The sequence below is a fragment of the Biomphalaria glabrata genome, chromosome 1 (assembly GCF_947242115.1).
Source record: "Biomphalaria glabrata chromosome 1, xgBioGlab47.1, whole genome shotgun sequence".
NCBI classification, from domain to species: domain Eukaryota; kingdom Metazoa; phylum Mollusca; class Gastropoda; family Planorbidae; genus Biomphalaria; species Biomphalaria glabrata.
The window spans coordinates 87,798,709-87,825,296 of NC_074711.1; the positions used below are offsets into that span (position 1 = coordinate 87,798,709).

A 26,588-nucleotide genomic window follows, 5' to 3' on the forward strand; every position below is an offset into this window, starting at 1 on the left:
TTTTTATTTTTCCAATTTTCAAGTCTTATCTTATCTTATATAATACAGACGTTCCTTCAAAAAAGATGATTACGTCCAACGCGTCATACATTCAGTCATGCATATTAACCAATGGCTTAAATTCTACCAAGTCACTGGTTTTCCTGGCTAGCTCAGGCAACCCATTCCATGCTCTAATGCAGCTCTAATAGCACTAGGGAAGAAGGAGCGTTTGTACAAATTTGTCATAGCATATGGGACGAGGAATGTGTCTTTCAGAGTATTTTATTAAATTTTGTTTTTGTATTTGAAGTGAATAGAGATACACTATGTAATGCTGTTGGCAAACCTACATAGAGCCACCTGCTGGAGTAATGAAAAAGCATGTCTCACACTGAGCATTCCTTATGTCGGGGGAGATTTTATTTTTTATACTTGCTTTTCTCAAATCATTATTGATCGCAGTCAAGTTAATCCAGATTTCAGTTACGGTATAGATCTAGTATCCACTCCGTAAGATCTTTTATCAATAGGCCTATACTTCAAGTCGTAATTATTGTTTCAGGTCCACGCAATTAATATTCATCATATCGCATAGGCCAGCAATTAATAACATCTGTTGATTTATCTACGGGAACGAAATGTGATCTGTGGCAAAGTTTTGACATACATTAATAACATGTGCGCTGGGCAGTAGATCTAGATCAAGTATTGTTAGATATAGACGGCTAAGTGCTCACCCTTGCGTTGCCTACAAGCATCTGAGAAACTTATTCACTGCTTCTGTAGTGTTGTACAGGTTTTTATTTAATGAATACCAAGTCTGTGCCAGTTTGTACTTTCCTTCAGTTCTCAATTTCATTTTGGATTGAAGTTTTAGTTGAATGCAAGGCTCTTACGTCGTTTTAGGGTTAGATACTCATCCATTCATTTCGCTTTATGAAATACGGAATGTTTTTTTTGTATGCCAAATGTATTAAATGTATTACTATAGTCCAAAGGTTCCCATATTAAGCTTATTTTTTTTTTGAAAGGTTAATTTACACGGAGGCCTAAAGAGAACAAAGTAAAGTTCCCTTTTCTGACCTTGTGGTCTGTCTATAGGGCAGATGATGTAACGGTCAGCCGTGTCTGCGGCCTGCGGTTAACGAGGGTGTCATGTGGCCAGCACAACCGCATTGACTTTTCTCCAGTTAATGTCAGGAACCCGTTAGAGCTGGGTGGACCCAGAGGCGCCCATAGAGCCCGAATTAAAAAAAATATCCGAGTTTTCACCAGGATTCGAACCCCCGCTTTACCGCTCAGCCACCTCACCTCCACCACGTGGTCGTCTACTAGTTAATTATTCCAGTCGTTCACGGAACACCTATTCAGGCCTCATGGAAACACAGTTTGGGAAATACTGGTCTAGTCTATTGAAAATATTTCCAAATGTTCATCTGTTATAGTGTAAATATAAATACAGTTATAATGAATGGCTTCTTTACAAGTAGGACATAGAGAGAACGCTATGTTTCGTTTGTTCAAAGACTGATGTTAAGACGTTAAGATAAAAATGAATTGCGAAGAATTTCTATTTCTTCTAGATATAAATTGTTTTAACAAAAAACAGAGGAAAAGAAATTTGATGAGATCTAATGAAAATTAAAAAAAAATTTCAAACATCTTATCGAAGTGCTCTGTTTTCCAGGATGTCTTGTGTTTTGGAGCGATATATATTGGCAGTCGTTTGGCTGCTACACCATCGTACACTTTTGTTGGAGGATGACAGAAATGTAGATTTGAGTCTAACTTTAGATGCTGCTCAAAAGTGACACTTGCCTTGGAAAATCAGAAGAAACGTGTGCTGTATGTCAGACTTCATTGGGACATTTCTGACACCACTTGATAACTTTCTTAGGCTTCTTTTTTTTTCTTTTTTTTGGACATAGCTTACACTCACCGTCTGTCTGGTACACATTTTGTACACTTTTATTTTCTCTCCCATTCTCCGTTCTCGGTTCAAGCTGAAACTTTTGCATCAATTATTCATTGTTGATGACAACACGTGAATCGAAAAATAAAATTTAAGCAGTTAGTGAATTAATAATTTTTTTTTTACATAGCAAAAGGGAGATAAATCTTGCAGTATTTAGAAATATGACAGTAATTGTGTGGTTCTTAAAATGTAAAATTTAAGCAGTTAGTGAATTAATAATATTTTATTTTACATAGCAAAAGGGAGATAAAGCTTGCAGTATTTAGAAATATGACAGTAATTGTGTGGTTCTTTCTCTTATATAAGATTTGCTTTTTTTTTTGTAAAGTATTTTTATTTTTATTTTCTCGTTATAATCCATTTAAACACTGGAAGGTTTCTGGTCAAGTTTCAGTAGTTCCAGATTTAAGATTGAAATGAATATGACGTTAAGTTCATTAAAAGCCGATGAGCCAATTGTGAAGATTTTAGTATCAGCAAGTAATTTGTAGAAGGAGAGTACTGGAAATCTTGTGGAGGGGCCTGCTTCTTACATACTGTCTTCAAGTTGTTCCTTTTTCAAAAGTCAATAATAGATTATCGGAGTTTTTTAAATTCAACCGGTTTTCTGATGAATGGTCTGGATCTTAGAACCAGTTTTAGAACCAGTTTTTACTCAATTAAAGTAGCTGGCAGGAAATGGTTTGCTAGATGGAAGAGATAGACACGAAGGCCCCGAGACACACATTTGAGGCCCAAAGAGAAGCCTCTGTAGAAGAGAGGCGCTGAAGACGTAGATAAATAGACCCCCCCGTCTGCAATAGATGTGGGGAAATACGCAGGCCGCAACTGGGTTTGCGTAGTCATGTGAAACACTGCACTCTTCCTTAATCTTTGGAACCGAAGACACCGCAATTCGTGAATCAGTTGCACAGTTCACCATTTATGTCAAATATAAATTCTCACTAACCTAAGTACAATGCTTCAACAGAGGCTTCAGTTTAGTTGATATTTATACCCATTGTTTCCGTAGAGGCCTCATTTTCTATTATACTTAAACAAGGCAAAGTCAACTGAGGCACTGCTAATGAATTACCTTTCAACCAATGTATTTTCCTATTTCTTTGCTCTTTATGTTTCTGCACCTAAACCTTACCCTGCGCATCAGACCCGGGTCAATGCTAATAGCCTGCTCTTCGAGAAGTTTCTCACCACCGGCTATATCCAGCATTGTACTTTTATTGAAAGAAAATATTCACTGTTCTCTCATAAAACTCTGAAACTCACTCGGTCACCCCCCCTCCCCTTTCTTGATTAAACCAGCGTCTACCTCTAATCTTAATATATATCTATATCTATAGATCTATTGTTATATCTCTAACTATCTATATCTATATCTATCTATCTATCTCTCTCTCTCTCTCTCTCTCTCTATATATATATATATATATATATATATATATATATATATATATTATTATTATTGTGCCCCTAAGCATGGAAACTAATTCCCAGATTGCATTGTTCAAGATATATATATATCTTGAACAATGCAATCTGGGAATTAGTTTCCATACTTAGGGACACAATAACTGTTCTGAAACATTTAATGATAGATTTATAACTGGAAAAAGGATGCCAGTAAATAAAAGCCAAAAAAAAAAACAAAAAAAAAACAAAAACGACATTTTATATACTTTGCACTTTAAAATTTTTTTTGGAATTTTTTTTTTATGAGGAGTAATGTCTGTATCGATGTATCAGTCTTAAAACATTTTGGTTATCATGCCAGGTATTTCATCCGTTCTCCTGCTAGTAAAGCCGAGGTGTTGCCTCTTCGATCATTCATTTCTAGATCTATCCTAAATCTCTTTGTTATTGCTTAAGACTTTCTCTTTATTGTTCTGGCTGTATTTGTTCACTCGGATGTTTATCTTTGGAAGGGAAGAGGGGGGGGGTGACGATTCGTGGGCTCACTTAACGTTTAAGAACTGTGCCTTGTCAGAAGTTATAAATCTGGAATGGATTGTGAGTTTCGAGAGGTGACTAGCACCGCAGCACTTTGTGGGAATCGGCACACTTTTATCCTGCTGTCTTGTCTGTCTGACGTTAGCGGGTTGGTGTTTTTATTTCTGTTGTTTTCTTTTCATTTTGTCTTTTGGTTTGGGGGTGGTGGGGGTGGGGGGAAAGGGGGGGGGTGAAACTCATATTGGTTACGTCATTGCAGAACGGACTTTCCGTAATTTCAGACCCGCTTCTGAATGCAGAGTTTTGTCTCTTAATGAGTGACGTAGTTAAGTACATTCGTTCAAAATGTGAGCACTTCAGAAACCCTACTGCGCGAGGCTTGTTTTAGGCTTGGAGACAGGAGGAAAAGTGCGGGGGTGGGGAGGCACTTTTAAAATGCATGCGAGAGCACACACGCGCACACACACACAAGCTCAAGTATGAGGCCGTAGAAATGTTTGTAAAGCCAAAGGTCAACTGCACTCAAGCCGCTGTTTTTTTTATAATGTATATTTTGAGGTTGTTTTTTTTTGTCAACCTTGTCGTACCTTGTGTGGTCCCTTTTATCTGTGCATTCTTAGGAGCAATCTTTTCTACCTCTTTGTGAAGGATATGATAGAATTTTACTACAGTATTCTATTAACTATATAAAATTCTATGTTATGCGTTTTGATGTGTAAATTAGTCTTTGCATGTGTGTGTAGTTTTTTATTTTAATGCTCTTATGTTATTAGTGTCTGTGTGTGTGTGTGTGTGATTTTTATTACTTTCTTTTCTCGTGTGGTTTGATATGCTTATTAATCTTTGCGTGGGTGTGTATGTTTGTGTGTTTTGATATGTTTATGGGTCTCTGCTTGGGTGGGTGTTTGTGAGTTTTGACATGCTTATTAATCTCTGCGTGGGTGGGTGTTTGTGTTTTAATATGTTTGTTGGACTTTTCGTGGTTTTATGATGTTCCTTTCGATTTAATTAGTTCTTGTATGTTTGATAGTCTCTACAAAGTTGATATGCTTTAATTAAAAACTAAATAGTTATGAACAAATTAGATGCAAGTCGTTTTCTGTTAGTCCAGCTATAGATATATTAAACATTTTTCTATAGTGAAGAGTTTCATCCTTAAGATCCCAGGGGAGATATTAGTCTTTAAGTAAAGGTTCTTGTCAATAGAATACTGGGCAGGTCGGTGGAATTTGGTCTTTTCTTACAGGACAAACAAAAAAAAGTAAGAATCTCTCAGAACTCTCAAGGTCTAAAAGTTTGAGCTATAAATAACCTGGCCATAACTTTACCTGTGTGTTTTAAAGACATTTTTTTTTTCCGAGACGCTTGAGGCCAGCGTGACATTTGTTCAATTTGCGAGTGCCTTGACCACTTCTCCCCGCTCACAAAATGTGCCCCCTGTGGAAAGTACATCCATGTCATCGCACCGTTGTTGGTTTTGAAAAGCCGAAGTTTGATCGTCGTCAGCTAAATATAGGAACGACAGGCGGACATGTAAGGGAAACTCAAGAGTGGAGATTTTCCACCGTAAATCAATGTCAAGGACGCTTCAGTACCATCGGAAGAGCTGAGCACCAAAATGATCATTGAACAAAAGAAATTGCTTGTCGCCACTTCCTGTATTCTGTACGCCGGATACACCAAGAAAAAGCTTGGTGATTATAGTTTCTGTAAGACAATGTCCATAAGTCGAGTGATCGATATAAAACATAAGACTTGTAAACCTTCTCCACCCCCCTTCATAATACCGGTCTGCTTTCAAAAGATAAAGATATACATATGACTTTTTTTGTTTCTTCTACTAAACAAGATCGCCCAAATGTTCAGTGTACCCAGCAGAGATAACCGTCACATTTTGTCATTTCTTTGTCCCCATAACGTGTGGGCGTGTTTGTGCCGTTGGTAATTTTTTTTTAATTTCATAAAATACTGAAAAATGAAACGCTGCTGTAGGAAAATTTTTTTTTATTGTCATGTGAAACAAGCTTGTGTGTGAGTTGTCGTCAGACACTTGTCAGTTTATATTGTCATAAGATACTTGTCATTTTGTATTGTCATTATATACGTGTCTTGCAAAATATGTAGGTCACAGCTGGAGCGGCTTGGCCACGGGAGATACTGCATTCCTCATTACTCTTCGGACTCGAAGACAAGCCTGAGTATTATTATACACGTGTCATTCTACATTTCATAAAAGTCACTTTCATAAGACACTTGTCAGTTTACATTATCATAAGACGATTGTCATTGTACATTGTCAAATGACACTTATGTTATCTTTATTGTGTCTTCTGTGGTTTGTTTTACCTCTGCTTCAAATTTAACGGTGCTGCGTCACTATTCCTTCTCCTATATGTAACTCTATTTATCTCTAAAGTTAAAACAATTTTGTTAGTCTTGAAATTGGTCTTCAAGGAATTGCATACAAATATTTTTCCTCCAAAAGATCGGCCTGCGACCTAAATTATCGAATGCCATTATCATAAATACCTTGTTCTTCTTACACACTTGCCATCAAATCCCCCCACCCCTCCTTTTTTTGTGTCTTTCTTTTATCCCCCCCCTTTCCACGACATTAAATAAGCCTAATCACTTTAAACACCAAGAGCGAGTGAGCGCTTCTTTCAAAGTAAACGCTCATCAAATTTCTCTCAAGCCAGTTATAATGTTAATGTGAAGTGTACTTGGCTCAGACCCCCCCCCCCCTTTTACCCTCCCTTTTCCTCACTCACATCACTCTTTCATTACAAAAAATGTTGATGGGTAGTTTAGTATGCACTCTTCGCTTTAGGTCACGTGGTTCTAATAATCAATTATCGTCTGCATCAGTTTGCCGGCTGAAAGAAAATGCCGGTGACGGTAGACGGGCTGCAACAAATGAATGGCTTCCAGGTTTCTCCCTCAAAAACTACGGTCTGCGGGCTTTTTTCAGTGCACGGACCAAAGGTGTGGAACTTACTCCCCATTGATCTCAGACAGACAACATGCTACACCACTTTTAAGAATAACATTAAGACCTACCTGTTTAAAACTTTTTTTAGATTAGTTTTTGATTTCCGCAGTCGTGTTTGTGTTTGTAATGTTATGACAGCGCCTCGAGCCTACATTTGGTTTGTTAACAGCGCATTATAACTAAAATTACTATTATTATTACTGTGTAGGCCAAGGCTTTGATAGACAGTCGTTGGGTTGTGGCTCCCAACGTCTAGTCCAAGTAAACCGTTGTAGGCTTGTTCATCTACGTGGCCGAACATGAAGAAAACTTGAACCAAACTTCTGTTGAAACAAAATGCGAGCGTAATCTTTCTTGACAATATAAACACAGCTTTCAAGTTCAATGTAGATGCATGTTAGAGATCAGTGTTTCCCAAACTTTTGACCTATGAGTACCCCTTTTATAATTTTTGTAATGCTGAGTACCCCTCCCCCCCCCCCCCGGCACCATACTTTAATTGATTAACAGAACATAATAAATGGGTATTTAAAAAATCAGCATAGTTAATGAGGTAAAACCCTCCAAGGTCTTCCGGTACCCCTGTGGGTGCGCGTACCCCCACTTTGGGGAGCACTGCTGTAGATGTATGTAGAGACACCAGAACTATTATTACCCTGAACAATTTCAAACCAAATTCAATTCAGTCTGGAAAAACAAATGTAAATGTCTTTTCTGTGTCCCTTGTCTTCAGCTTGGTTTCCCTATGTCAACTTTCACTCCTCTAATTGCAACCTCAACTACGACAGACTTCCTCGCGATTACATCAGAATTTATTCAGCCTATAGAAACAAATTATCAGCCATAGTTTTACTCCTAGTTACATCAGAAACGCGGTGGTTGAGTGGTTAAGCGTTAGGCTTTCCGAACCCGAGGTCCTGGGTTCGAATCTCGTGAAAAGCTGGGATTTTCAATTTCGGGATTTTTAAGACGGCACGCCCCCCGAGTCCACCCAACTCTAATGGGTACCTGATTGTAGCTCGGGGAAGTAAAGGTGGTTGTTCGTTGTGCTGGCCACATGACACCCTGCTCGCTAACCGTTGGCCTAAGAAACAGAGAGCCTTACCTTAACTCATCGACGTAACCGTGGAGCTATGTAGACACTTTGTCTACGATCTCTAAGGTCTAATTGATGATCTGATTGATGTCAACTATAATTTTATATTCACAAAGAATGGACATTCTCTCTCTCTCTCTCTATATATATATATATTTAATATAGCTCAAATTAATATGAAAAAGCACCTTTTCGATCGCCTCTTTGATTTACGAACTTGATTAAACAATAAAACTGAACACATGTAATTTGTTTTGAACTTAGAACGTGTTTCTCAATGGTACACGATTAAGAAATTAATGTTTCAACCTTTTCATAGCTCAAAATTACCTGCCATCTAATCCCAGCAAAGCTTTAGTTCAGTGGTACCCAAGCTCTTTAGGATTTGCGAACAAAAAGTACAAATCGTCCTGTGGAACGAGATGTCTACGGTTTTATTAGGTACTATCTGCTAAGTTTCGAGAGGCCGGAAAGCACCGCGTCAGGGGCCGAAAATTGTCCGCGGTCCGTAGTTCGGATCACGCTTTAATTAATAGATTCTGCCTTTGTATCCCTACTGTAGGTACACATGTCAATGCTAAGAAGTTAATCAGAAAGCCTATGGTTATGTTAATAGTTTTAGCGCATAAAAACATTTTGTATATTATTGTGAATGGAAAGTAACTCTTAAGGTTTATCTGCTCTGTAAAAAAGGTTATCTCGTGTTGAGTGTTCAGATTGTTAATGTCTAAATACCTTTGATTGAAGCAGGTCTGAAAGGATGATATAGCTGTGACGTGTTACTGAGATTTTGCTAGCACAACCATCCGCCTAATAACGTCAGGTACCGCGTAGAAAAGTTAGCCTTAAACGAAACCCGAACTCGAGCTATTCGGTTAGGAATATAAGCGCTGTATCATTCGACCATCACACCCACCATCCCACCGACAATTATGAAAAGGAAACAACAAGTAAAAAAATACAACGATATAAACATCCAGATCTTGTTACATATGTCAGTGCAGTTTTGTAAATTCTGTAACTTTTCCCTGGTATGTTCTCGCCTTTCTTACTCTTCAGCACAATGCAGCGTCATCTCCCTTTCATTTGTCTGTTACATTCTAAAAGGATAGCCAATTAAAAACAAAACTGACATTAGCTCTGCCTACATGGCTGAATGTAACTCGATGTATTTAATCAATAGCTACTTTTTTTTTTTGTAGCCCTCTCTGGATCTATTTACACTAATTCAAATGTTTTGAAGGAACTTTTTTCTTTCCTTGCCTTAAGTTTCTTGGAATTTTTTTGTGTAGACTTGAAAGTGTATTGAGTTTCCCCTGAATCGAAGCTTCTGTTGAAACTCCATATTTGTGTGTACTAGTGTAGTTTCTTTACACCTTCATTCAAATTTTACTTTCGATGTTTTCAATCTAAAGCAATGAAACACACACGCTCACTCAAACTTACACAATGACTTATCAGGCGAAAAATATGTTTACGTCTTCTGTCCGCCCTGACATCCGATGGCGGTAGCAAAGGTGAAGGTTTTACACTTAGCTGGTGGTGGCAGTCCAGCATCAGTTAGCCTCCCCAGAGAAACGCCGATGAGCTCGTCCATGCTGCTGATTGACTAGCAATAAATCCAATGAGAACGTTCGTTTGAAAACAGCGCTTAGAGCAGGGGTTCTCAACCTGCGGGTCACGACCCCTTTGGGGGTCGATTGACCATTTGCCAGGGGTCGCCTAAGACCATCGAAAATATGGATTGTTATTGTCTACCCTACAGTTCTGTATTAGTGTATGGGGGGGGGGGTCGCGACAGAGTGGGGGATTGTAAAAAGGGGTCGCCGAGCTTAAAAGGCTGAGAACCGCTGGCCTAGAGCATGCTATGAAAAAGAAGTTAAAAAAAAAAAAGCCCCACACTATTTGGCATTCAAGTTCTCTTTGACATGTATTTGAAGCCAAAGACAAGGTTATGACCGATAACTAGTCTCAAGTCGATAACCAGGTCCATGCCACAAAAGTTGATTGCTGTTTTTAAACCTAGACTCCAAAGAACTGAACGAGCACTGAAGTTTATGGCATGACACTCATGAGCTTTCCTTGATGTTTCCGACTATATATATGCCCCAAGTAGTAAATGCATTTCAACTTCAATGTTTCTTGTATCTCGGATCCATTCCATAGGGTTTTTTATAAATATCAGAAGTAAATTAGGTTTTACGGTAAATATTGTATTAGGCCTTGATCCGTAGCATCAGAGTTCCGGTTATACTCCAGTTTGTGGTTCTACCAACTGTTCTAGTCCTACACTTAAAGCTCTTCATAGAATCATTGTTCATAATTTAATATCAAGATGTTGTCATGCCTATAGTATTTGCTTGACTGTTCCCATTGATATGAATTAAAAACAAGGTGTACCTTGTATTTTTGCCAATACCCCACTCCCGTGCTCAGCCTGTATCTCTTCCTGTAACACAGTTTTGTGAACTCACTTGAACATGAAAGATTGACCTTGTCGGCACTTGAACTCGCTATCTTTAAATCGGGTGAGTGGCAAGTGGGTCTCGGAGTCCGACTGAAACCTGCATCCCTGTATCAGCTGGGAATATCTTCCAGGAGTCTGGCCAACTATATTACCTGCGGCTACAGCACGCTGCTGCTGTGATCTAAATTTCAATCTTTAGAGTCCCGTTATAAAATAGAAATCTAGTCAACTGGAAATGTAGCTACATGCAGGCAGTTTGGGATACTTCTTTGCTTTTTTTCGTCGAATAGCTTGGTGTGGTCTAGACAACATTCCGTTCGTGTCGGCGGTATCAAATTTGCCCTGCATGTTGTTGGTGTGGTTAAAAACCCCCACTACGCTTAGCCTCATTTTAACCTCATCACTGATTACATGATTTTGTTGTATATTGCTTCCCGACATGCATCATCTACATAATCGCGCACTAGTTGAAACTTTTGTAAGCGAATTGTTTTAAGATCAACATTTACTTCAAGGCTATACCATTTCCTTATTTAAAAAATAATGGCTCTAGAAAAAACAAATATCCAATGGAAACTGCATGCAGACACTTTTCGTTGAATTCTTTCTCCAGTTGTCATCTCAATAATTCCCAGTTTTTATGTTACCCACTACTCGTCCGCCCTTTCCCCCCTCCTTTTATTTTTTTCCCCAGTTCAATTTTTTTTTCATCTTTAAACTCATCTGATTTTTTTTTTTTACTTGTGTGTTGACAGCATTATGTGAATTATTGCCCTTGCATAACATTCTCTCTCAAATCTAGTTACCGCAATGGGTCTGAGGCTGTGAGATGTTTCGCGGTGTGAGCGAGAATTGCTTCCCCTGCATCACTGCTGCATCTGAAGTGGAGACCGAGCTACTGAAGCCGAGGTGCGCGGAGTCTGGTACGCCGATGAACTCAGCGCGCCGCTTTCTGTTTTCACGTTATTTTTGTTCTTTTTATTCCATTAACATCTTTTTTTAGTGTTTTTACATTTCACTCTGTCGGTCTGTCTGTCTGGTAAAATTGTGAACACGTCATTTCTCTCGCACCCATTCTCGGGACCAAGTTGAAACTTTGTACAATTATTCATTGGCGAAGACAATACACGAATCAATTTTAAAACATTTACCAATTAGTCAATTAATTACTGGCAATTAAATATTTTGATTCCAACATGGGAAATTAATCATTCAGTATTCAGGGATTTGGCTAAATAGTTGGTGTTTAGTCCCCTTATCATTTCTTATTTCTCCCACATCCGTTCTCGGATCAAGTTGAAACATTAAACAATTATTTATTGAACCTTAACAAAAGATGAATCAGTTTTAAAAATGTTTAAAAACTAACCGTTTAGTACATTAATTATTGGTAATGAAATATTTTGTTTTGATATCGAAAATGGGAAATAACTTATACATTTTTTAGAGAGTTCTTCCCCTTAGATAAGCTTTTCTTTAAAAAAAACAACAACAACGTGTTCTTGTAGTTTGCTTGTTCTTCTTGAAATAGTTTTTCTTAACTTCTGTGGGACTTGAGAGGCGGCGGGTTATGGGAGCGGATTATGTACAGCCTCATCTGTTATTAAGGGAAAACAACCAGCGTGTCATGTGGCCACCTTACTTTATATTACATCTAGTCAGCTTGTTGGATGAATACATGGTTCAGACACAGTACTATCCAAATAGATCCCCTTCACCTATACCTTAGACTGTTCGACAGCCACACAAGATTTGTCAACCGTCTTTCTACATTCCTCTCTTGTCTTTTTATGACGGGAAGGGTTGGAATTGGCTGATGGCAGGGTATGAACCCGGGAACATCGAGACGATCGAACCGCATTCTAGCGCGCATACTGCACAACCGTGCAGCCATCTTTGAATAACCTTTTTCAATGGCAGGCCCGTAGATTCTTTTATATTGTCTTCCCATCGCTTTCTCTGTCTGCCTCTTCTTCTTTTTCCTGGTACTGTACCCTGAAGGAAGGTCTTTGCAAATCCTGAACACCTCGTAATATGGCCGTATAGAGTTCTAGTTTCCGTGTATTTTTTAAACCTGTAACCGACCAATGTGTTAGTTGAGTTAAATATTAACTTGCGTTAACACTAGAAAAACTTAACACCAGAAAAAGTTAAGTTGACACAAGAGAAATGTTCCATTTCTCTTTAAAAAAAAACGTGTTTTCATCTTCGAGAAATTTATGTTTTCACCCTAAAAAAACTTGTGTTTTAATTAGAAGAATTTATGCTTTCCCTTGAATAACTCACGTCCAGACTTGAAACTCATTCAACAATACAATGCAGCAAATGCGGATTTTTTTTTTTTTGCTTCTACCAGACTTACTCATACAAGGACTCGAGTGACGGAGTACCAGTTTGTTGTGTCGCCCCCGGGGTGGGTGGGGGGAAACGCTGCTTTTTGTCGTTTAACCATTACTACTAACATAACTCTTGTACTAATTGCCTCCCTTTAGGGTCCTAGACTAGGGGTTTCCAACTAGTAGAGGAGAAACTGCGATGTCATTAGCACGAAACGTTATGGGATGTTCTTGTTTTTTTTTTTTTTAGTTGATACATGATAAATGCTAATTACACATTGTCAATGTACGCTACACCTTGACACATGTACACTGCTCACCGTCATGTTCACAGTACACATCGAAACAAGCATATTTTTACTGGTCGCTGGGAAACTGTGCAATGCTATTGCCGTTTTAAATGGATTTTAATATATAATTTGTAGAATTGGTAACGAAGATAAACAGCAAGCATTTGATATTCTAAATAGGAAAATTACTATTTGGTAACTCTGGTGATGATGTGGTGCTTGATTTTGTATGTAGTATTGTGGATGGCACTTGATAGAATCTTGGGTGTAAGATTTAACGAATTCTATGTTTGTTTGTTGTTATTCCATTGGACCATTGCTTGTGATAGGGTGACGTCCCTTGAGAGATTGTTATTGTTGTCAGGAGGCCTGGGATAGGGTGACGTCCCTTGAGAGATTGTTATTGTTGTCAGGAGGCCTGGGATAGGGTGACGTCCCTTGAGAGATTGTTATTGTAGTCAGGAGGCCTGGGATAGGGTGACGTCCCTTGAGAGATTGTTATTGTTGTCAGGAGGCCTGGGATAGGGTGACGTCCCTTTGAGAGATTGTTATTGTAGTCAGGAGGCCTGGGATAGGATGACGTCCCTTTGAGAGATTGTTATTGATGTCAGGAGGCCTGGGATAGGGTGACGTCCCTTTGAGAGATTGTTATTGATGTCAGGAGGCCTGGGATAGGGTGACGTCCCTTTGAGAGATTGTTATTGTAGTCAGGAGGCCTGGGATAGGGTGACGTCCCTTTGAGAGATTGTTATTGTAGTCAGGAGGCCTGGGATAGGGTGACGTCCCTTTGAGAGATTGTTATTGTAGTCAGGAGGCCTGGGATAGGGTGACGTCCCTTTGAGAGATTGTTACTGTTGTCAGGAGGCCTGAGTTTTGAGGCTAATAGTAGACATATAGTATAAGGCAGATGCACAATTGGTTGTATTTACAGTTATGGTTTATCCTGCGTAGCCACGGGAAATACTGCATTCATTAATCTTCGGACTCGAAGACAAGCCTTAGTATTATTATTTTCCTGATAGGTTTGTTTTTTATTAAATATATATTTTGTTCTCTCTCTATATACCCCTGGTGTTTCTTTGAACTGTTGAAAGACAAACGTTATAGTTTATGTGTCCATGTCAGAGCCAGGCCAGGAGTTCACAACAGAGGATATCCTCACTTAGTGGGAAATATATTCTTAGTGAATGGCTTCTGAATCCAGTGGGGCGTCCAATCGTATTCGGCCAGGTTAAAAGGGGGGGGGGGGCGCAAATAAATCTCCTTGTCACGGGCCACGTCATCGGAAACAAAAATGTAGACTCCAATAGAACCAAGTCTTGGCAACTGAATTATGCGCAGCGCGGCAAAGGTTTAGGAGGCCGTATAGAAGGGGGCCGTATGTTCTGTTTTTTCTCCCAGAGCGAGGCCGAAGAAAGGTCGTGACGTCGGACCTGTAGCGTTGAAACGAGCTTTCGGCCTAACTGGCCCACAGGTTGTGACGTCGCAGGTCCGTGTTGAGGCCTTCCATAACGATTGGTCTCGTCCAGAGTCCCCCCCCCCCCTCTCCCCTTCCCATTTGTTAACAAGTGTTCTCCCCCCCCCCCACCCCACCCCCTTTTCTTTTCACTTCACTTCTGAAGCTCATGTCTTGCAAGCACTGGTCTTCCATTCTTGGACAAGTTTCTATCAGGTGATCTCTATGGCGGTTTAGTTGTCGATAGGAAACACTGTCCGTCACGTGTTCCCTTGAGTCACGTGATTTAGATCAGGGCGACCAATCAAATCTTACCGAAGAGAACATGACGGACGACCCTTGAATTCAACAGACACACCGCTGAGAAGGTCTACGACTGAAAGCGTTTCTAACAGAGCATTCACTTCATCTGTCCTCTTTGATCATAGTTTTGTTTGTCAAATGTTTGTTTTTTATATTGCGTAGGATCCTTCAGTGTACTTGAAGAAGCAGAGAAGACCGGGAAGAGCTGGGACACCATCAAAAAGCTAGCAAGAGACCGTGGAGAGTGGCGTGTTTTTGTCGAGGCCCTATGTTCCATGAGGAACTCAAAGGAGTGATGAGGATCCTTCAGAGTTGAAGATACATTATAGCCCAAGACTCCCGCAGGACGACGGGTGGTGGCTGAATGCAGGGTATGAACCGGGAACATTGAGACGATCGGACCACATTCTAGCGCGCAACCAGGCAGCCATCTTTGTATGAATCATAAGCAAGGAAAATAATTGATTGTAATATGGGGTGATTTAGTGGAAGGCGTTCGGATGCTGACATGTCGAATTTGATTATTAGTGGAATTTTTTTTTAATGATTGGAATGGGATGCCTGTTAAGCTAGTGACTTGGTCCTTTGTCTGGCCACACATAAGAAGTAATCGTAACGATTTAGCTTCACTTGGCTTCTTGTTTTCCTGCCAGAAATTGAAATGAAAACCTGATACTTGTTACATTTTTACTTTTGAAAGGGGCTGGTGGATATGTGGTAAAGCGGTTGACTTCCGAACCAAGGGTTTTCTGGTTCAAATCTTGGTAAAGACTGGGATTTGGAATTTCAGTATTGTAGGGCGCCTCTGAGTCGATCCAATTACTTGGGGAAAGCAAAGGCGGTTGGTCGTTGCGCTGGCCATATCAGTATGACAAGACACCCTTGTTCACCGTGGGCCACAGAAACAGATAGCATTTACATCCTTTGCCGTATAGATCGCAAAGTCTAAAGAGGCACTTTTTAAGACGTTTTGATCTTTTGAAATAGATATAAATCAAAGACTTGAGACGTTTTGGTGTTTTGAAATTGTTATAAATCAAAGACTTGTGAGACGTTTTGATCTATTGAATTTGGTATAAATCAAAGACTTGAGACCTTTTGATCTTTTGAAATTGTTATAAATCAAAGACTTGAGACGTTTTGATCTTTTGAAATTGGTATAAATCAAAGACTTGAGACGTTTTGATCTTTTGAAATTGGTATAAATCAAAGACTTGAGACGTTTTGATCTTTTGAAATTGTTATAAATCAAAGACTTGAGACCTTTTGATCTTTTGAACTTAGATAAATAGCATAGTTTATACGAGCCATTCACCTCTAGGTCATTCAAATAAAGCCCGTGACCTTATATAAGCTACTTGTCGGTTAAAAACGAAATGAATTCCAGTGGCCAGTAAATAGTCAAGCTCACTGACTCCTATTTGAAACTGGCAAACATTTCGTACAAATATTCTGACAGAGATTCAGTTAGAGAAGCCAGAGACTAGAAAGGTTTCCTTCACGCTCCACTGTACATTCGGTTCCAATTAACTGCTCAAAAAGTAGGTCAGGAAAACATTTAGGTCTAGATATCCATTGAAGCTTCAGTTGTTGTTGTGTAAACAAACACAATGGCCTGCAGGAAAGAATATTTAAAGAAAGGGTTAAGAATTCTTGCGGTTTCCGGAAAGTTAGGCCTATTTTTCGAACAATATAAAAGAAAGACAAAGCCAGATATTGCGGTTTGTTGTTTGTCAATGCTTGTGGTTGTTGATCAGTTCATAGTGTGAGTCGAGTTACCTTACTATAAGTTTATTGTACTTAGACTTTTTCACCTTCTTCTTTCCTTTAGTCTTTTGGACCGTTGGGACACCACACATGATTTCAACTAAGACTAAGACAGCTTTACTAAACCCTGTTGGAAATTTGTTTTGATTACAAGAACGATTTTGTCGCTATTAAAAATCAGAAAAATGTCCACCTAGAGGGACAGACATAACACACAAGGCTCGTTGAGTGACTACACACAGACGTCCTGATCCCTAGTTAACCGTGTAGCGGCTGATACAGCCCTACAGAATGAGGGACGAACGAGTATTTTGTAACGTTCGGTTCTAGCCCTGATGGACGGAAGTCGCCCACTTCGCGGCCACTTGACGTACCGGTAGTTAAAATGGAGCAGGTGGTGAAAGCCGTACTGATACGTATACAGCTCATATGTGCCGTTTTTCCACAGTGATTAGATTCATTGAATGGATTTGTATTGTTTTAATATCTAAATTTTAAAAGATAAAAGAGTTTTGGCTTCCTGCTTAGTGGGAGCTTTGTGGTAGATTCTTCAGAAGCATTAACTCTTCCTCTCCTAATTGACAATGCCAACGTTGGTTTGAACCCATTAAACTAAATTGATTTCTGGATTTATTTAATTAGTGTTGGGTAAAAAGAGCATGCATTTCCCTATAATTCGATACCAACTATAACATTTTCAGATATCAAACAAAAAAGTTATAGAAGTTTAATCAAAACAGGATAGTGCAATACATTATACAAATGAGCAAAATGCATTTTTTTATCGGAACGAGGAAAATAATTACGGAGAGAAAGAGTTAAAGGACAAGACATGGCCAGTAGCGTGATGATGTGAGAAATAAGCCCCTATCTTCAGTCAACTTGATAATTGAGTCATTTCAGTTTATCATTAAACGAACCAGTGAATGAGTGCGTGGTAATGAGAGACGGAACTGAAACAAAAACTTCCATTGTCACATTAATAACGCTACGAATGTCAATGTTAAATATCATTTCGACACAGATCTGATGAAGGAAATTCTAAACCAGTTTCTTGGCTCACGTGCCAAATGTTACAGACTCTTTATATACACAACATCATAAATTAGCCGGATGAACATGATTCCTTAATCCAATACTAACATGTCTTGGCGACATTTACATCACGCGAGACTCATCTAAATACGTTTCAGAAAGCTTAGCTGAAGATGACCTAGATCTAGTGTAGTAGTAGAGTGTTTCTCAAACTTTTTGCTCTGGGATCCCTCCCCGTTCCGGACGCGAATTTTTTTTTGTTTAACCAGCAAGGGGTTTGTGGAAGAGCGCTACGGCCCAGTCCTCATTCGTTTTTCCTGTATTCTGAAGTACAGAAATGCCTTCTCCTGGTATTTGCATTGCACTTCTCATTGTGTTTTAAAAAAAAAAAAGGTGCAAGTCGAATTAAAGTAGGTGGATGCGAAGGAAGTTCGAGGAGCATAGTATTGGCCTGATGGTCGCCATGTCATCTTCTTGCTGAACAGGACGTCTTGTAGCTGTCGTGTTCTTTGTCTACGCCAAAAGTGTTCAACAGGGTGAGGCCTAAGTGTCGTGATCAACTCGACCTCGTTCTGACATGGGGGGGAGTCGAAAACGAAACTAAACACGTGTATATATATATTTAACTTTAAAAAAAAAGGAAAAATGGCTGACAATAACTGACATATTTCTCAATACTACAAGGTTTATCTTCTCTTTTTCCCATTGCACTGGTCGAGGTTGCTAAGGGAGCCCCTACAACCATGCCAACAATCCACGCGCCGTTTCTCGAGGGGCCCTTTTAAAAAAATAGCAAGTCTCGCACGGTTAGCTTGGTATAGGGAAGAAAAATGGCGGAGGTCTCCGGTGTGCTCGGTCTTCGGCCACGTTCAAGCCCGCGAGTCCGGAGCGTTCGTATCACTGGAAATGCCAATGTTGTATCCAAACAGAACAAATCTGTTCATCTAGGCTGGTGAAAGGGAGCTCATATTCGTTTTTTTGCTGGCCTAGAGTTTCAAGAGCCTTCTGTTCAACTCCACCTGACAGTTTCAAACGAACCGGAACCCATAAGTAACTTGCAATTCCACTGCCGACACGATTACGGTTCTCTGATAAAAATGTATTTAGAAATGTCTCCAGACAAAAAAAAACACACTAAGGCGTGAGTTTCAACTTTGTAACACGGGAATTGAATGTATTGGGGATGAGAACGAAACATCAACTGTGCTGTAATCTGATGACACAGGGCTGAGGGGTTGCTTATTGCGGCTCTACACTTGACATAGTTCACGCCGAGAAATAAAAGATAATGAAAGGAGGAGGTAAGAAGGGATGAGAAAGGGAGATAAGAAAGTAGAAGACAGAGATCAAGGGAGAAAATTAGATTGTTTCACTGGGAAAGTGTTGGGTTTGTTTTATAAAATTGATACGTTTTTTGTTTTAAAGCGAATGAAAAAAAAAAGTTAATTGGCTTATGTTGTAAGTTCAACTTGATCAACCTATTGCTGTTGATTGCAGTTAGCCATCTTTTTTTTTTATGTTAGCACATATCAAATGCCAGACATCGAATTGTAGTGATATCAGTTAGAAGTTAGTTCTGTCGCAATCTATCGTAATATTCAGCTGTCAGAATCACTTTTTAAAGACTTTGTTCCAAAGGGCAATTTTAGATGTAGGCTTGTGAACGTGCTTAGGTCTTCATTACATGCCGGCATACGGCACATGGTACTAAACTCTCTTTGGTTTTGATTTGAACAAAGAGGACTTAGGTTCTTCATGTACTATGGGCTACTAGAGCTCGTATGTAATTCATATAACGTTTTGTTTTTTCTTGTCTCTTTTTGTTAAGGCTTCTGTCATTAAAACAAATCCTATAGAAATTATTTCAATCTGAACGTCTTTTAAACGTAGATATATGTTGAATCATTTATAACTATTGAATGTAAGATGTTCTGCCCTCTTCCTTTTTCAGGTTTTCATTTTACAAAACTTTCAGAATCCTTTGGAATCAGCTAGCAACGGAATTTATGAATCAAACTATTTTAAAATCTGCTACCAACGGAGTTTATAAATCAAACTATTTTAAAATCTGTAACTAACGGAGTTTATGAATCAAACTATTTTAAAATCTGCTACCAACGGAGTTTATAAATCAAACTATTTTAAAATCTGTAACTAACGGAGTTTATGAATCAAACTATTTTAAAATCGGCTACCAACGGAGTTTATGAATCAAACAATTTAAAAATCTGCTACCAACGGAGTTTATGAATCATATTTTAAAATCTGCTACCAATGGATTTTATTAACCAAAATATTTTAAAATCTGCTACCAGCGGAGTTTATGAATCAAAATATTTTAAAATCTGCTACCAACGGAGTTTATGAATCCACATACTGTTCTATCTTCCACCAACAGTGTTTTGAAGTCTCGGTGTTTCAGAAATCATGTACTCACAAATCTTTGAAACACGGAAATGATGTCAAAGCAATACTTCTTCCATTCAGATCTGCATCTAACCTATCATCGGCTGGATAATGTCATGAAATAGTGGCAAGCTGTTAACTAGTGTGTGGGATTTTCAGTTGGATTATCTCCTTGCTGTACACTTTGTGCTATGTAGTGACCAACAGCTTTCATTCTTCGTGCGATTGAAAGATTTCATCTGAAAACAGCATACGTCTAGAGATTCTCGTTGAAAGCCAAGGTATGTACACTATCATAGTCCGACTATTCAGTTGAGATTTGTTTTACTGGTCCTTCTATCTTTGCCTCGTCATGTCTTTGTCTCATAATGGCATTGTATTGTATTATTGTATTTTCATCTCTCTTCTTTCATACATGACATTCTGTAATGGTTGCCCTTTAATCGTTGACCGTATTTAACACATATTTAGAAAACAATTGGAAAAACTGGTAAAGAAAGGCCGTAACGATATCTGTTTCCTTACCTTCGATAAAGTCCAGTTGGAAATCGGCGCCGATAGGCTTTTATCCAACGATCAGGCTTGGACTCGGAGATATTCACCCCAAGTCTTGTCTGACGGCCCCCAGCAGTAACGGCCATGGATGTAGGTTTGGACCCGGAGATATTCACCCCAAGTCTTGTCTGACGGCCCCCAGCAGTAACGGCCATGGATGTAGGTTTGGACCCGGAGATATTCACCCCAAGTCTTGTCTGACGGCCCCCAGCAGTAACGGCCATGGATGTAGGTTTGGACCCGGAGATATTCACCCCAAGTCTTGTATGACGGCCCCCAGCAGTAACGGCCATGGACCGAGTAAGGGGACCATACCGCGTACACAGCGCGCCGCGGTACTAGGTCCACTCGCTATAAGGTCAGCGCTAACCATGGGAGTTTACCTCATATTGGTTCCCGTGCAGGGACCGCCACTCCAGCTACGGGTCTCTGATGTCGGTACCCTTTGTGGGACTGTGTGGCGGACTTTTTGGACTGGCGTGCTGGCTTTTGTTCCATCCCACCCCTAGTGAGATAAAAATTGCAAAAAGCTCACCCAGGGAATCCTGCTGGGGCCTTGTTCGCTTCCCGTTCTTAGCCTACTCGACGTTTCCACGGAGGCGCCACGCTGAAGCGAAGGGGACTGAATCCTCCGTTGTTTTCTCACACACATAATGAATCACTCTTCCATATCAATGACACAGTAAGATGATTCCTACATAAATAATGAGTGAAGCACTTAATGAATCACTCTTCCATATCAATGACACAATAAGATGATTCCTACATAAATAATGAGTGAAGCACATAATGCTTACATGCTCTGATGACCCCTACAAAAATAATGAGTGACAGAACACACATTGCATTCACTGTCAAATGATTCTTGGATTCTAATGGAAGTACAGGTTACACATCTGAATCGTCTAATTAAATCTATATCGCGACGTGTCGAGTGGCTTTCTTTAATATGATCTTTCCACTAGCCCCCAGTGACTAATATGGAACATAATAAAACCTTATCGCACAATATTTTGCGATATTGTCTTCTATATGCAATCTTCTGTATATATAATTCTCTACGTCACCCAACCATGCGGGACACCACGCACGCACGCCGACTCCCTGACCCTCTTGGTTTGCTAACATATTTCTCATTGCTCCTGTCTTCTTTTGTCCTCAAAGCTTTGTTTTTGTCTTTCAGGAACTGTTCACCCGTCACTAAATAGCGTCGTATGGTACGCCGCGGGTCGGCTGGTAATATATAAACAAAGTATTATAAAGCCTGCCGTTTCTTTATAGAAATCTACATCATTGGGCCGATCTTTCTGAAACATTGGTGCGAATATTCATTACACCTCGACAAAGGCTTTAGGATATGTCTGAACAAGCTATGTTAATTTATGATGCCTTTTTATAGGGTTGATTAAAGTAAAAATCAATAGAAACTGAACTGCAGTCACAGCGCTATTTAATACTCAGTGCTTTCGTTTAGCCCACGTTTAACTGAGGTTCTATATTCTGCTCTTAACATGACTATAAATACATTATTAAGTATTTTTAAAGTACACTCACGATAAAGGGATATGTGAAAACAGAAATGGTTGTTATTTCTCTACCAGACCAAGATCTATAATAGACATACTAAGACTAAACTTGTGCCTTTACCTTTACCCATCCCTTTGTCTGTTTGACCGTTGGGGCACCATGCAAGATTTGTCGACCGTCTTTCTCCATTCCTCTCTGTCTTTTGCCTTAGTTCGAGTCTCTTTCAATGTCAGGCCCGTCCATTCTTTTATGTTGTCTTCCCATCGCTTTCTCTGCCTGCCTCTTCTTCTTTGTCCTGGTACTGTTCCCTGAAGGAAGGTCTTTGCGGGAGAGACTATACTAATTTTTGATAATTTGTGTTCAGTGACACGTGTCGAAAATATGTATCCCCCCCCCCCCTCTCTCTCTCCCTCCCATCAAAACAGAAATAAGTTGAGCACCACTGCAGCATGAGAAGGCTCACTGCAAAGTTCCTGACTTTTGGAGGCGCAGAACGCAATGTGTAGTACTGCAGATTTGCCTGTAAATGTTTTCCTTTCTGAACTCAATTTTATAATCATTCTATTTATGGTGTACAGATAACTGAATATAAACATGACACTTTGATTTTGTTGAGAGGGTAAGATAGCACGGAATAGGGCACACAGAGAGAGAGAGAGAGAGAGAGAGAGAGAAAGAAAGAGAGGGAGAGAGAGAGAGTTTAAGAGGAAAACATGAGTGTGAGAAAAATATTGGATTAAATTTCTTGCTAATTAAACTTTAAAAAAGAAATAATTTCCTTTCCTTGGGGCGCTTCGATTTTCTCCCTGTTCGATCTGTTCTGATATTCGTTTTTTTTACTTTTGTTTTGTTTTCCAATAGAAATTGTGTTTGTTTATGTTCGATAATTTAGATTCAACGGGCAGCGGTGGGATCTTGATTCAAACAAAGCTAAAACAAAGATCATGGAGCCTCCTGCAGAATAGAACAGTGCATGATCTGCGTCGTATTAACTTTTAGGACATTGATGTTTGTAATATATCTGTATGGGCACTCTCCTTACATTTGATTCTGTCTACAAAATAGCTCTTAGAATCAAATAAACAAAATGTTTGTTCACGGACAAAGACTGTGCACAACTTTGCATCGGGTGTGCATCGAGGCGTGGTGACTTGTTATCGTAATACTAAAAAAAAAAAAAAAAGAATAATTTGCATAAATTTACATGTATTTTTTTTTTCGAACAATCTTAGATATTGAAAAATCAGATTACGGGTTTAATTATTTTGCTAATACGTATTTCAGTATATTTTTAATAGGCACATATACGCATAAGGTATAGCCTCATAACATACTACTGTAACACAGTTGATAATACTGCAACACAGTTGGTGAAACCGTAATACAGTTCATATTCATAACACTGCAACTCAGTTGATAACACACAACTCTTAATGTTGCATTCTACTGTCCAATCCCAGAAGCATGTGAAACTGTCTTAAGACTTAGTTTCTCGTTTCAGACCTTGTGATCTTTACGGCAGATGACGTTAAGGTCATCTGTTTCTTTAGCCAATGGTTAACGTGCCACTTGGCCAGCACAACGACCAACCGCTTTTACTCCCCCCAACACAAGTCAGGTACCCACTGGAGTTGGTTGGACTCAGTTGCGCCCTGATCCCGAAGTCCCGAAATTCAAATACACAGTCTTCATATCCAGGACCCCAGGTTCAGAAACCAAGCGCTTAACCTCTCAGCCCACCACCCCCACCCGTCTAAGACATAGATTGAAATTGATAATCCAAGACTTCAAACTGATGATAAAAAGCTATTTTTTTCCCTAATAACAAAAGAATACTTGTTTAACATCGAAACAAAGGTAGAGCAATAAATGTGTAACAAAGATGTTTAGCAATAGTGAATCACATGTAATAGTGTTTACTTACTAAGTAGCCATGGTAGAGATCAACAACAGCAAACACATGAAATATTTAAAATACTTGAAAAGAAAACAAAGCTTATATTAAATGTAATAATATTTGTCAGTTCGGATCAGTCATTTAATTAAATTTGTAATAGATCTAAACTAACAATAAAAAGGTTGTGCTATTAGAGAAAGAAGTGGTAGCTATGTGAAGGTCACCATGATAGCTTTTCAAGTGCATTTTATAAAAAGAAGTATTGCGACTGAAATTCGAATCTGAGGGCTCAAGCATCCTCAAGCCAATGCATTATCACTGTGCCAGTGAAGTACAGATGAAAATAGAAGGCTTTATAGCTATCGTTAGTTTCAAACTTTTAACGGACGCCCTAATTCTCTACACAAAGTATGTAGGGGAACTAATTCAACTTATACCACTACAACAGTCAAGTACAATTTCTTCCACTTGTTCAAACAAAATAATTCATTACCAATAATTTTTAAACTAATTGGTTAACTTTTGAAATTAGTTCTTTTTTTTTTTTTGTTAGGTACAATAAATATATATGTGCAAAACTTCAAGTTAATCCAAGATTGGGCTGTTGGAGAAATAGCGTGTAGAAACATTGTACCAGACAGACAAGAGTGTGTTGATGTAAGTTTTGTTCAAAAGACTTACAAGACTCTGTCAGAGGTCACGTCTACTTAATAGTACTTGCATACGAATTGAATGAGATGAAATCTTTATTGGAACATATGTGGAGATACTACTTCCGTCACCGACATGGAGAATAAAAAAAATAATGAAAATCTCTCAATTCTGCGTTAGCTGATTCCATTTCTTAATCTCTTTTAACTAGATGACATAAACGATGTTTCAATATCGCCTGTATGTGTGTTTATATAGTGGTGTCTGTGTTTAATGGCTATTGCTTTCTTTATTGACATTTAATCCTTTATTTCAGGAGACCTTGAACAAATTTGGAAATATGTTTTCTTTTTTTCATTTTTTGCTTTTAATCTTTTAAAACAAACACACACGCACATCAAGAAGATTATAGCGCGTGATGTTCATGCTGCACGTGCAGTCTCTTGGAAGCAGACGTGTTTGATAACTTCCGGTTTTTGAAGAAATGGAAAAAGTAACAATGGCATTACAGAATGCGGTAGGTTTCGGAAAAATCTTCTAATAGTCAATTCAAGGGAGACTTTAAATTCTCTAAAAGTCTTCATGAAGTGGGGGTCTCGAATTTTCGGACCTCAATTCTGATAAAAGTCTCAGAGTGCAAGGTTGTTGGTTATTTCATGAATACATTTTGAAGTCAAGACAAGATGTTTGGCTTTTCTTCTTTTGACAAGACATACGTCCGTGCATTAGGCCATTTATTTCGGTATGATAGAAAACACTCAAATAATACAATGCCCATTCATAAATATATTAAAGACTTAGTCACTTGGGTATAATCAATATTTATACTTCAAACGCAAAGCCACTGACATAGAGGTTTCAAGATCTTTTTTTGTTAAGCCTAGACAAAACATTGTCTTTGGCGGGATAATCTATTTAGCAGAAGAAATAAATCACTTGGTATCCACTCAGTCACCTGTCCTTCTGTTGGTCTCTTGAGTTAAATGGTATGATTCACTTACATTTTCAGTCGTTGCCTTCATTAGATCTTTACAAAAGTGGCTTATCTACGCTTATTAAAGGATAGCGTATCTTGTCCATTTAAATTATAAAATGTGCGTTTTAAGCATAGTCTGAATTTTTACATGAATTAATTATATTCACTGTTGGGTGATATTTATTCCATGAGGGAATTATGTAGGTATTAATGAAAAATAAAAAAAAAAAAAAAATAATAAACATAGTACTGGTACAAACAAACTTTTTTTTATTTCCTGTTTTTTTTTTTCCTCAACAAAAAATTGGTTATTGATGTCTCAAATATTTCAATCAATTCCAACTTTCTGAATTTGGATCAGCCTCTAAATATTACTTTAAAAATCGTCTTTCGGGTCAGAGAATGTAGATCTATTTATTTTAATAAAAGGAACCATTTGACTATTTTTTTTTTAAATCAAGGTCACATACAATATGAAGATAGAAAAAACAACATTAACAAAAACAAAACAAAACAACCACCTAGTTTTTGTATCGCAACGTTAAGTAGAATGCCAATTTTGTTTTTGACAAGGAAAACCTAGATGAGATTAATTTTTGGCCAACTTTGACTCAAATGAGTCCGATGTGTGCTGACAGTTGTTGGGAAGTCGATTTTATTTCTCTTTTGTGGTCAGCCCACTTCTTTGAGTCTTAGTATATGTATGTGCTTTTGTTTTTTTAATCAGCCAATTGCTGCAAGGTTTTCTCTGTGTTAAGAGTGGACTTCTATCTGTTTAAGCGGGGTCTTTTATCATGTTTAGGAAGGGACGTATTGTTTTAACAGGGGACGTTTTAGCAATCTTTTTAAAATATATAAATTACTAAATGCACACAGATAAGGAGAGAGAGAGAGAGAGAGTTAAAAAAAAAGTTTAACTCATGTAAGACA

At 38.7% G+C, this 26,588-nt stretch overlaps 1 long non-coding RNA gene across 1 annotated transcript in view; it reads left to right on the plus strand.

The window, feature by feature from the left end:
- The window catches only part of LOC106063266 (uncharacterized), a 43,547-nt gene extending 17,473 nt beyond the window's left edge, over positions 1–26,074 (plus strand). Inside the window, exons 2-3 of the long non-coding RNA XR_008776247.1 lie at positions 19,598–20,333; positions 24,585–26,074. This is a non-coding gene — a long non-coding RNA (uncharacterized LOC106063266). The remainder of the gene's footprint in view (positions 1–19,597; positions 20,334–24,584) is intronic.
- The last annotated feature ends 514 nt before the right edge of the window (positions 26,075–26,588 follow it).